This window comes from Amblyomma mixtum, chromosome 3 (genome assembly GCF_055824585.1).
Source record: "Amblyomma mixtum isolate Tamu chromosome 3, ASM5582458v1, whole genome shotgun sequence".
Taxonomy (NCBI): Eukaryota; Metazoa; Arthropoda; class Arachnida; order Ixodida; family Ixodidae; genus Amblyomma; species Amblyomma mixtum.
Genome location: NC_143014.1, coordinates 311,206,127 through 311,217,291, shown reverse-complemented (window position 1 = coordinate 311,217,291; position 11,165 = coordinate 311,206,127).

Here is an 11,165-nt window from a genome sequence, read left to right as displayed (position 1 = left end):
AAAGCCTGTTTTGACTCGATCGGGAACATAAATAATCGCAGCAGTATAATATGCACGGCACTTTGAAGTGGCCAAATCTGTTTTGAGGAAATCAAGGATGACGTTGCATGTGTGATCATTTTAAGAGCTGTTCGAACACGCGAGTTTGAAAAGAGACCTGACATACATCAGTGCAAACTTCTGAACACTGACGGAAAGGATGACAAAGTTGGAAAAGGCTGGACTCTTAATAGCTGAATCATTGAAGGCAGTCGAAGTACAAGCGGCACTTCGGGGAATTGGAAAGAAAAGACGCTACTGCTTCTACGAAGATGCAACAATTGGTGCTTAATTTTCAGACACTGACCGCTCTCTGTCCAGTATAAAAAAAAATCCTGGCTGCACTATGATGGCAGCTGGCAGGACGGCTGATTTCTGACCTCCTATCTACGGTGGCATCTCCCGTAGTGGGTGGCTCTTGCCAGCTCTGCGGCGAGTGGAAAACTGACAGATGTCACAGTCCTAGCTCTTGAAGTATTGGTCGTTATTTAGGCGAGATTCCGACAATTAAATCTGAGCCACTGTAGAAACAGCTCACAGGCAAAGAACTCATTCGACAGAGAGAGAATCTGGAAAATTCCGCAACGTACTACGTGCGTCCCTTTTTTTTTTCGCTTTCTGTACACGCCCAGTCGAAACAAATGAAGTTATGTATGTTCACACCCCTGTCAAGCGGGCAAGTTAAGTGCACTTACGGAGAGTGCACTACGCTGTAAGTACACTTTGCCGCATCTAAACGACGCAAGTGAGTGTCACTCGCGGAAGAGTGCACTTCGCTATGAGTGCGTTCACGGACCACACTTTGCTGGCCGAGTGCGTAGCCTCGACGCCAGTGGTTCCAATGGTACAAAATTTATAGTGCATAAAAAGTACTTACAACTTTATTTTACGTGCTATAACACTGTTTTCAGAAAATAGTTCGCTGGTTATAGCTACAAACGAAGCAACAAAACAAGTAAACGTGATCAGATGCGACATCGATGCCCGCCGCCATCTTGTTTGTTGTCGAAATTCTGGATAGTCTTGGCTGGTCTTGGCTTTTCTTCTGTTTTCATTTCGTTTTCATCGTTAAAAACTGTTGAACCTCGTTTTATTTGCGCTATCACGTTAAGCAACTGAATATTATGAGTATTTATTTCTTTTCCATCGTCCTGTTCAGAAACTCCGCTCATTTTCTGCCGCCATTTTTTTTACTAAGAGTGCACTTTGCTTTCCCGTTTAGCACTGCGTAGCCCAAAGCGTCACTCAGGATGCCGAAGCGCACTCCCCGTAAGTGCACTTAACTTGTGCGCTTGACAGGGGTATAACACCATTCTTTTTCTTTTTTGCCGTTGTAGAATTTCCGGCCCCTGTCGTCTTGGTATAAGCTCACCAACCCCGACGCGGTGCTGGCCTACGTCACAGGCTGTTCCAGGCCCAACACTTGCCATGGCTGCTGAGCTGCGGCATACGTACGAAAACGCCCAGCAAGCAGTGATGCATCTTCATTGCAGTTACTAGCACAATCCAGCGCATGACATACTCGTTTCGATGAGGCTCCCTTTAGCTCGAACTATAAATAATTCGAACAAATTTTCGGACCCCTTCGAGATAGATATATGAAAATTCGACTCTATAGCAGCCAACCTCCAAATTATAAGGAAGCGAGATGGGCCTCAGTACGATGCCATTATGTACAGTCGCGGTCAAAAAATGGCCTGGCTTAGCTTATGGTTAAGCCTAGGATGCGAAGCATAGGCCGCCGGCGGAGGCTGCGCGTCCGCAAGCGAGCGCACGAGTTGAGCCCCAGCTTTCACAGCTGTTGTGACGTCAGCGCCCCTAGCGGAAGGAGCGGGAGTTAGGCCGCCGGCGGAGGCTGCGCGTCCGCAAGCGAGCGTACGAGTTGAGCCCCAACTTTCACAGCTGTTGTGACGTCATATCACGTGGTGCGCCGACGTAGGTCAAGCAAGGTGGATGTAGAATGGTGGCGAAGGCTGGGCCCAAAAACGGTTTAGCGCGACTGCAGCACAGCCACTTTGGGCGGCCAAAACACTTATATAATTAAATTCAAAAGCACAAATAAAAATGCAATAAAACAACAAAAAAATGAATATTTTAATGCCACGTTTTATAAAATAGGTAAACTATATTAGCAAAACATTACGCCGAATTTCGTAATTTTTTGCAACGCTCTTGTTGCGCTCTCTGTTGATGAGTGTACGGTGCATTTGCAGCGCGACTTTGCAGGCCTTGTTTCGGTACCCGGCCACAGTGGCTGCAGGCATGGAGGAAAAAAAACTAAGGAGGGAGCGTCCGGCGACAACCTTGAAGCCTAGTCTAAACAAGTAAAGATATAGCAAAAAAAGAGAGTGTGTCCCCCCGTGATCGCACCACGTGATAGCGTGCGGTAAAGTCTAGCCCTGCTGAGCGCGCGCATGCGCCGATTAGCGCGGCAGACTAACTGTAGATCAACTTCCTTGCTGTAGACGCCCGCGCCGCGGGTCCCGCATACGCGCGCACTAAAACATACCAGAATCAAAACATAAAGGACAGACTCGGAGAGCGAAAAACTGAGGGAGAAAACGACTTCAAAACAACTCGGCTTGCGAACGCTGGCCGCGTGACGTCACGCTCCCTCCTTAGTTTTTTTTCCTCCATGGCTGCAGGAGCTTACGAGGCGATTTCTTATCTCCAGCTGCCTGCTATGGCGCGCCTTGGAAAGCGTGTCAATTAAGCTCGCCGGTCTCGAAATGTCCCCTTTAAAAAGTTTTTGTAGTCCTTGCCCGTCGCTTCTCTGTCACCGTTTGGCAAGATCTGCACCCTGCTGCACCGCTGCAGCGTTTCCTTCGGTGTACGGCCAGTGCGAAACCTTTTCCCGAGGCTTCGCGCTCATCGTTTCAAGCGCTTAGCTCTGTATTACAAGATGAGGTTGCGGCATGTGAAGAAACCTTGCTCCGTGGCACATTGTGACAGCGCGGGTTGTACCGTGGGTGTCTTACCAATATTACACCGCTTCCCTCTGGACTTTCGCAGGTGAGCTCTTGCCGTTGTCGTCTGCCCTAGATATGCTTTTGTCGGGCTTTTCGCTCCTATTCGTAGCTTTAACCGTTTCATACGCACTTGTTTTCATGTTATCGGGATATGTAAGTAAATTGCAGGGCACGCACTTGCAGTCATAGGGTGTACAAAAGACACCCATCATTTGTCTTATTTATAGCTAGTTTCGTGCAGCCGACTGTCACCAACGTGAACTTGATACCGGGCTCTCATGAGCAACCACGTGCCCTCTACTTGCCGTATGGTCAATTGAAAACCAACTGCGCTGCCTAACAGCTCTGAGCATGGCATTAATGGGTTTTGCAGCACCGTGAAGCAAATTATAGGATCCCCTCGCAACTGACAGTATCGAAACTCAACCATGTGTATGTGCGCCGCATTGACTGTGCCCTAACTGAATTCGGCCAGCAGTAGTTATTGCCGTTCTACGTGTGCATGACCGTCAATGTAGTTTTAAACTTATTTCGCTGCATCGCTCTCGTCACTCTTTGAGCATAGAAAAGCAGCTAGCCGCGTGGTATCAGGCGAGCGTAACCGCACTCTGAGGCGCGGAGGCTTGGCGCGAGCATTTTCTGCCATAGTTATAACGTACTGCATTTAGGTGAAATAAATCTTGGCGTATTGACGTGCGGTCGTATAACGTGGACGCTGCATCATGTCCAGGTGCAAAACGTGGATGCAGTTCTGCCACGACCTCAGCCTGGAGAAGACTCCGTGCCAGCTGCGAAACCTGATGATTTCTTCCAAGCACTTCGAACTGTCTACGTATCTGGTCAAATATTTAGGGGAATCCCCCAAGGTGGAGTAGATTTGTAATAAGGGAGTAATTACTCATTGGCATCCACCCGAGCGCAGCCATACGGCTACAAAGGAAAGCTATACAGCTTTCTCAGAAACTTCGTAGTTAAAGAAAAATTTGTCCTGGTCCGGGGATCGAACCCGGCACCACCGCTTCACCGGAGCAGTCGCTCTACCAATTGAGCTAACCGGGACGGCAAGCTTATGTTAAGGCGAGAGCGAATTGATCAATAACTCGAAGTGGGAACAGTGTTGGTCAAATATTTAGGGGAATCCCCCAAGGTGGAGTAGATTTGTAATAAGGGAGTAATTACTCATTGGCATCCACCCGAGCGCAGCCAAACGTATCTGCGTATTATTGAAGAAGCGTAGCTTGTTGGGCCAGTTGGTGCATGGTATGTAGAAAACCAGCGAAAAGGACGCATGAATGCGTCCTTTTCGCTGGTTTTCTACATACGTATCTGCGGATCTGCGGCCAGGATGGCTGCGTCTCGATGTTGTGCCTACTCGAGGAAGAAGTGGCTGTATTGAATGTCCTTGCACTTCACTTTAAACTGCACTTCATGTATGTTTTAGTTTGATTAGAACTGCTTCAAATTACTTCGGTTAGCGACAAGGAGGTCTCGAGGTTGTGCGCAGGCCCTATGTATGGTGTAATGCTCTAGCGTTGAGCAAGTTTGTTGATGCTAAAACTTGTTTTAATATTGTCATGCAGGTGTAAACATCGCTGCGATATTCTTTCAGTTGAAGAGATGAAATGTGAAGAGTAATCCCTGTGTGCTGCATGGCCTATGTGTTGATGCGCCTACTTATGTCATGTCATGTTTGCCTCAATGGAAGCTGTCGTAGCATTGTTTTCTATACTATTCAATTTCCTACTTGGCAACGTTCGTGGAAATTCAAAGCTTTTTCCTATCCACACTGTGACCATTGAGATGAATAGCCAGCTTAAAAAAACTACTGCTTGAGCTGCCTGTGACGCGCATTTTTTGTTGGTGTGCTTTATCACTGTATTTGTTTGGTTGCTGTAATAAACCATGAACATGAAAACCATACTTGGCGTACACTGTATTGCAAACTGTGCACTTGAGCCAGTGCTTTGTGCATCATACCTTGATATACACAAAAGTACTAGCACCAGTATTTCCACCAAGGTTTCCATTACGAATCATGCATGCTTAGCCAGCGTCTGAAAGTGTTGCTGCCTTACTATGCTGCCTTCTTTGCCAGACACTTTCATTGGGTTCCCAATTGCACATTAACAAGGCCATAACTGGCAGGAAATCGAGCACATTTGACTGGCAAAAGTTGGTGCCCACTGAAAGGCAACCTTCAAGTGATACCGGCTCGAAAATGCGGGCTCTATAAAAAGACCACTTTATAATTCGCGCCAAAAGCATACGTATGCGTGGCGTCATTCAACGTCGGTCATACGTAGTTTGCCCCCCAAAATAGGGGCGCTGGGGTGCCCCCATGAGCCGCCATTTTTTGGACCAATGGTCGTCTATGGAGCCTTCGCTACCATGGTATATCTACCTTGGGTCAAGTGGTAGCTACGCGGCCGCGCGCGGCGCAGCAAGGAAGAGCTCGGTTGTGCGGCTAGTATGCTTCGCATAAAATAAGCGGCACACGGCTCCTGCGCAAGGATCGGCTGCAGGGACGCACCGCTGCGAGGGTGCACAGAGTGACGACAAAGCTTCGCCCTCACTCTCTCCTGGGCACGCCACACGACTGATAAATTTCGAGTGCGCCGTTCAGCTGTTTCACGGCTGAGCTCAGTACGAAAGAGGGCTCTGCAATTCGATCTGCGTATGACTTTCGGCGCCGCGCCAGCGCCTGCTCGAATATCTCGTTTTCCCTATGTGCAGACCAGCTACGGCAGGCGCGCATTCGACAGAACGCGCGGCGCGTGCTCCTGCGAAGTGTCCGAGTTCAGTTCGCATTCCATATTTCCGTGCGTCTCGCGTCCGTGTGCGCCGCGCTCCAGTGGCCGGCGCTTGGGCGGTTGGCACGCGTGCGTTCAGGCTCTCAAGTGAGTGAGTGAATAAACGTTTATTGACAAAGGGTGATAAGTGCTGAGAAACGTGATAGCAGTCCACCGTCAAGGACCCCTGCGGCCTTCACCTGTTGCTATAATTAGAGAGCGGGTTATAGCCTACCATATTTCTCTCACGGCGGCAAAATGTTTGTTGGGCGGATGAGTTGAGGAGGTTTATAGATACAAGGCGGCTGGAGCTGGCACAAGACCGGGTAATTAGAGAATTATGGAAGGGACATTTGTTTAACGGTGGGCATAGTCAGGCTGACTATGGTGGTTTTTGACACGAATCACCGTCGTTAGTTCCAGGGTGTTGCTGAGAAAGCAGCAGAACCATTTAATGTTAATTTACTAACAGTGTTTCGCACTCACTTTTCTGCACGTGATCCCGCATAAAATAGACATTCAAATTAGTGCGCAGTAGAGTGTGGCTAGCCCTTATTGACAGCTGGAAGCTAAGAACTCGTTCCTTTAAAAACGTCTATTGGAATTTACAAAAATCGAAGCACGCTCCGGCTGTTATAGAATGTACTAATACACGACCAGGAACAATACAGGGCTTCGCCGAGTTCACAGACGGGTGTCTTGACTCAACAATAACTTGTTCTGCCCTGTTTCTTGAGCGCCCTAATGCCCATGCACCGTGCACCAAGGCTCGCCATTCATGGGCGCGTAGCACATACGAGAGCGAAGCAGTATCGAGGCGGCAACGGTGAACCGCGAGCACTCCCCTTCAGTACGGCCGCGCGGCAAACGAGGCAAAGTGGAGGCGCGCTCCTTCGCACTGACCGTCAGCCGCGAAACAGCTGAATGGCGAACTTGAAGTTCATCAGTCGTGTGACGCGCCCAGAAGAGAGTGAGGGTGAAGTTTTATCGCCACCCGACGCACCCTGGCCGCAAGAGCCCGACGGAGATAGCAGCGCCGCGATGCGGCCCGACAGCCGCTCATTGCGCCGTGGGCCGCGTATTTCTGACCGCGACTGTACCTGACCGATGAACACGCCGAACGAATTGCTGGCCTTTTATAGAAAGTGATGCCTCTCGCTGTAGCCAGTTCCGTCCCTACACGAAACATCCACCCTGGAAAATTTGATGCCCAGCATAAACCGAAAAGAGCATCTAGTCATAGCTGTTGGTTTATTAGTTAGAGGTGTGCGAAATTCGGAATTTCGAATACCCAATCAAGTATCCTCCTATCAGATTATTCGAACGAATCGAATATGTCCTGTTGTTTTCGAGTACGTTTCGAATAACTGGCGCGAAGTTCGAACAAGGCCTATTGTATTTTTCTCCCACGACTATTCCATAAACAAGGGCCATCCCAAGCAGCACTGACCGACGGCCAATGACTTGACACGGCGTGGATTCTCACTGCCTTTCAATGTGCTTGGTAAAAAGCTGGTCACTGTGACAAAAATTTGCTTCCAGGCGAAGCTGAACCCGACCAAAACGGGCGACTCATTGGCCAGCACGGCAGAAACAAGCTTGGACGTCATGCGCTAACAGATCGCTCGTCTGATATACGGGGTGTGACAGGGAAGACTTTATAGGCTTGCGGAAATGAAATTGTTTTTCTGGAGCGAAGTGATAAGGGCCGTAGCGGGCGCTGTGAAACTGGGCTCAAAGTGCTATTTAAGGGAATAATTGACTAAAATGTGCTAATTAACTTTTTAGTGATTGCAGTTAGGTGTCTTTGTAATTAGGAAATTGTAGAGGATCGTCAGTCAACCCGATATCCGTCGTTAGAATTACGAAAATGTACTTGCGCGCAGAACTACAGCGATCAGAATCTCCGCTCTCCAGACGCGCGCAACGGGCTCCGTGAGGCAGCTGAGCGCCGCAAAGTCACGCCCCCGTGTTGACGTCACTCACAGGTGAACGCTTCACTCGCACGCCACGCTTTACCTTCGGCCCGAACAGCGGCTATCGGCGTCGTGTTCATCATCCGCTGGGGCCTCCTCGCAAGCCCAAGTGTGACTAGTCATCACGAGCGCAGAGTGCGGCCGCGAGCTGCGATCCCGTGAATGCATTGCCCGTTGGGGAATAGTTTTGATTTGTGATACCGCCGAGGTCGCTTTTGAAAAGGTTTTTATGGCTTCTGCGCTCCGGAATGTAGGCAATGACTTCGCAAAACACAGCCAAACATACGCTGCGGTGGCAGTCAAGAAGCATTTATTTCTGCAGGAACGCTCAGGGGCTCAGAGCAAATGTTCAAAATGGTGGCATTGCATGCCAATACATACCTGCGCGCGATCCTTCACTGAGCCCACAGAACGAACAATCATGTCCTCTAGGACGTTGGTCAGCGCTGCGGTGATTCTGCCTTTGAGATGCTGGGGGCTTGCTGCAGCTGTTTGATACACTTCGCTTTTTACATGCCCCCCCCCCCCCCCCCCCCCAAAAAAAAAAAAGAGTCCAGTGTGGTGAAATCTGGTTACCTCGGTGGCCATGGAATGGGCCCGCCGCGCCCAATCTATTGCGAAGGGAAGTTCACGTAAAGAAAATGCACAGCACAAGAAGACGAATGCGGTGGGGCTCCATCGTGTTTGTGCCATATCGAACGCACAAGGCTGAGTGGAAGTTCCGATACCAAGTCCGCAACCGCATCCTTTAGAATACAGTCTGTGGAACGCCTGGCTGTCATGTTTCCTTCAACAAAGTATGGCCCAAAGATGCAGCCGCGAAAAATTTCCCAGCACACAATTACAGAAAATTGCCACTGGTGCCTGTGTTCTCGCAGCCAGTGTGGGTTTTCTATTGACCCGTAGTGCGCGTTGTATAAATTAACTCCCGCATCTCTATCGAAGTGCTCCTCGTCTGTCCAAAGCTCACTATTCAGAAAATTTTCATCCTGGTCACAATGTATAAGACACCAGTTGCAGAAGTCCATCCTCCACCGGAAGTCTGTGTCCGTAAGTCCCTCATGTAGAGATAGGTGATGCGGGTATGACTGATGTTTAGACAACACCCTCCAAACTGAAGCGACATTGCTTTGACATGCATCAGCGAGTTCTCTCACGTTCGCCTGTGGTTTCCAGTTAACGTAGACCAAGACGCCGGTCTCAAAATCTTCGCTCAGGACATGGTGCCGCCTACTTCTTTGAGGATGCAGTGCTCCGGTGGTGCGAAAACGGTTGAACACCGCTGTGAACGAAGGAAGTGATGGTACGCGATGACCGGGGTGTCGTGCAGTGTACAGCCGTGCGGCTAAAGTGAGGTTTCCATGCGCGTCCACGCATGCAATAGCCATGTCGACTCTCTCAGCCGTCGAAAAATGGCCATACAGAGCTGCAGCCATGTTGAGTGGCGGAAATGATAAAACAGGTGATGCTAATGCGCTGAAGAAGAATTCGATATTGCGGGTCTCTGGACTACACATTTCTCACTGTTGTTTTTGCGGAAGTCACGGCCGCGCGCACTGGGCTCGAGTACTGAAAAGTCTCATTTGGCGGGCGAGAAGGCTGCACGCAGACGCGGCCATGCGAGCCACTTTAAGTTCGAGCCGAAGATAAAGCGCGGCGTGCGTGTGGCGTGTCCAGCTCTGAGTGACCCCAACACGGAGGCGTGACTTTGCGGCGCTCAGCTGCCGCACGGAACCCGTTGCGCACGTCTTGGAGAGCGGAGATTCTGAGCGCTGTAGTTCTGCGCACAATTACATTTTCGTAAATCTAACGACGGTTATCAGGTTAACTAATGATCCTCTACAATCGCCTTGGAGTATTCCAAATTCCAAATAAATAAAATTACAAACAGGCATCTAATGCAATAACTGAAGAGGCAATTAACAAATTTCAGTTATTTCCCTAAATAGCACTTTGAACCCGTTTTATAGCGCCCGCTACGGCCCCTGATCACTTCTCGCAAGAAAAACAATTTTACCTGCGCCTATGTTTTAAAATTACTTAGTCTTCCCTATGACACCAGGTATATGCACGCTGCGTATTATGCTGCCGCGATCGGTATCCGTGGGATGGAGGATATTCAGCTAAAGGGAACCTTAGTTCAGCGCCGCGGTGCGGCACCTTCGAGTGGCGGTGTTCATAATCCTCATACATGGCCTCAGAGATTCGACGATGCGGCAGTGCCCAGGTGGGTTCAGCAAACTCCGCCTTTATGCTTGATCTCGGAGGCCATGCCTCTCACCCGTCTTACGCAATAAGATGTAGCGCTAGTTTATTATCTTCCATTATCAACAGCAAAAGGTACTTTTCATATGTGCATAACATGGCAACGATAAACTTAATACACTCACTTGGTATTGCGACCCCCCAAATGGAGATCATTGCTGCGTATTTTAGCAGATACAGCTACAACTGCGAAAGCAGCGCTTCGCTGTTTCTCACGATTTCTCATCCGATATTCGCACAAGCAGCGAATATTTGTAAAAATATTCGATCCGTATTCGATTCGGTTTTGAGCTAAACAATTCGTGTTCGGTTCGATAGTAAAGCTGCACTATTCGTATTCGATTCGGTTTACAAAAAGTACCATTCGCACAACCCTTGGTTATGCAGTAAGAACGCCGATATATGCCATTCGTCTTGCCACTGACATGGAAACCGACCATAGGTGAAAACCACACGCGACAAAAGATCAAACCAGTCCAGAGCGTACACATGTGTAGCTGTAATCGCTGCGCGGCGCTGTTATCTCCCAAATGCGAAGAGGAAACGATATATTCGAAAAAAGGACATTTTAGCCGCTCCATCAGAATAACGTTGCGCCCGCAACAACTTCAGCACCTGCTAAAAGAATGAGAAAGCGCTCATCGACGAGGTGTACCGCACAAGGCCCATCAGAGCCATTTTCAGATCTTGGTCGGCAGTGGCAGCGAAGCGACGACGAAGTTGCCGAACAAGGGGATGACACGCGCAGCGCCGAACCATCGCAGCCCCGGAAGCTGACGCGGCCTTCCAAGCCGGGGTGGTTTAAGCGTCTGCACCCATCTGCCCCTGCCCTGCAGCCGTCGTTCGGTGCGGTGCAATGGCGGCGCCGTACGTCTGGGCTCGCCGGCGTCGCAAGCAGAGGCGTCGTGCAGCCAGGCGCGGAGACACAGGGCTGCAAGGATCTGTCCAGGACCAACGCGGTGCATTCCGCCATGCGTGAGCGTCTCCGCAAGCTTCACAGCCCAAGTGGAACAACGCCAAGCAAGTACGCTTCGAATTCTCCGCGCACCGAGCATTGCGGTGGACCTGCAGTGCTGCGACGTCGTTTGGAGGCATGCCTCCAACGCCCGTTCGTCCGCTCCGAAAGC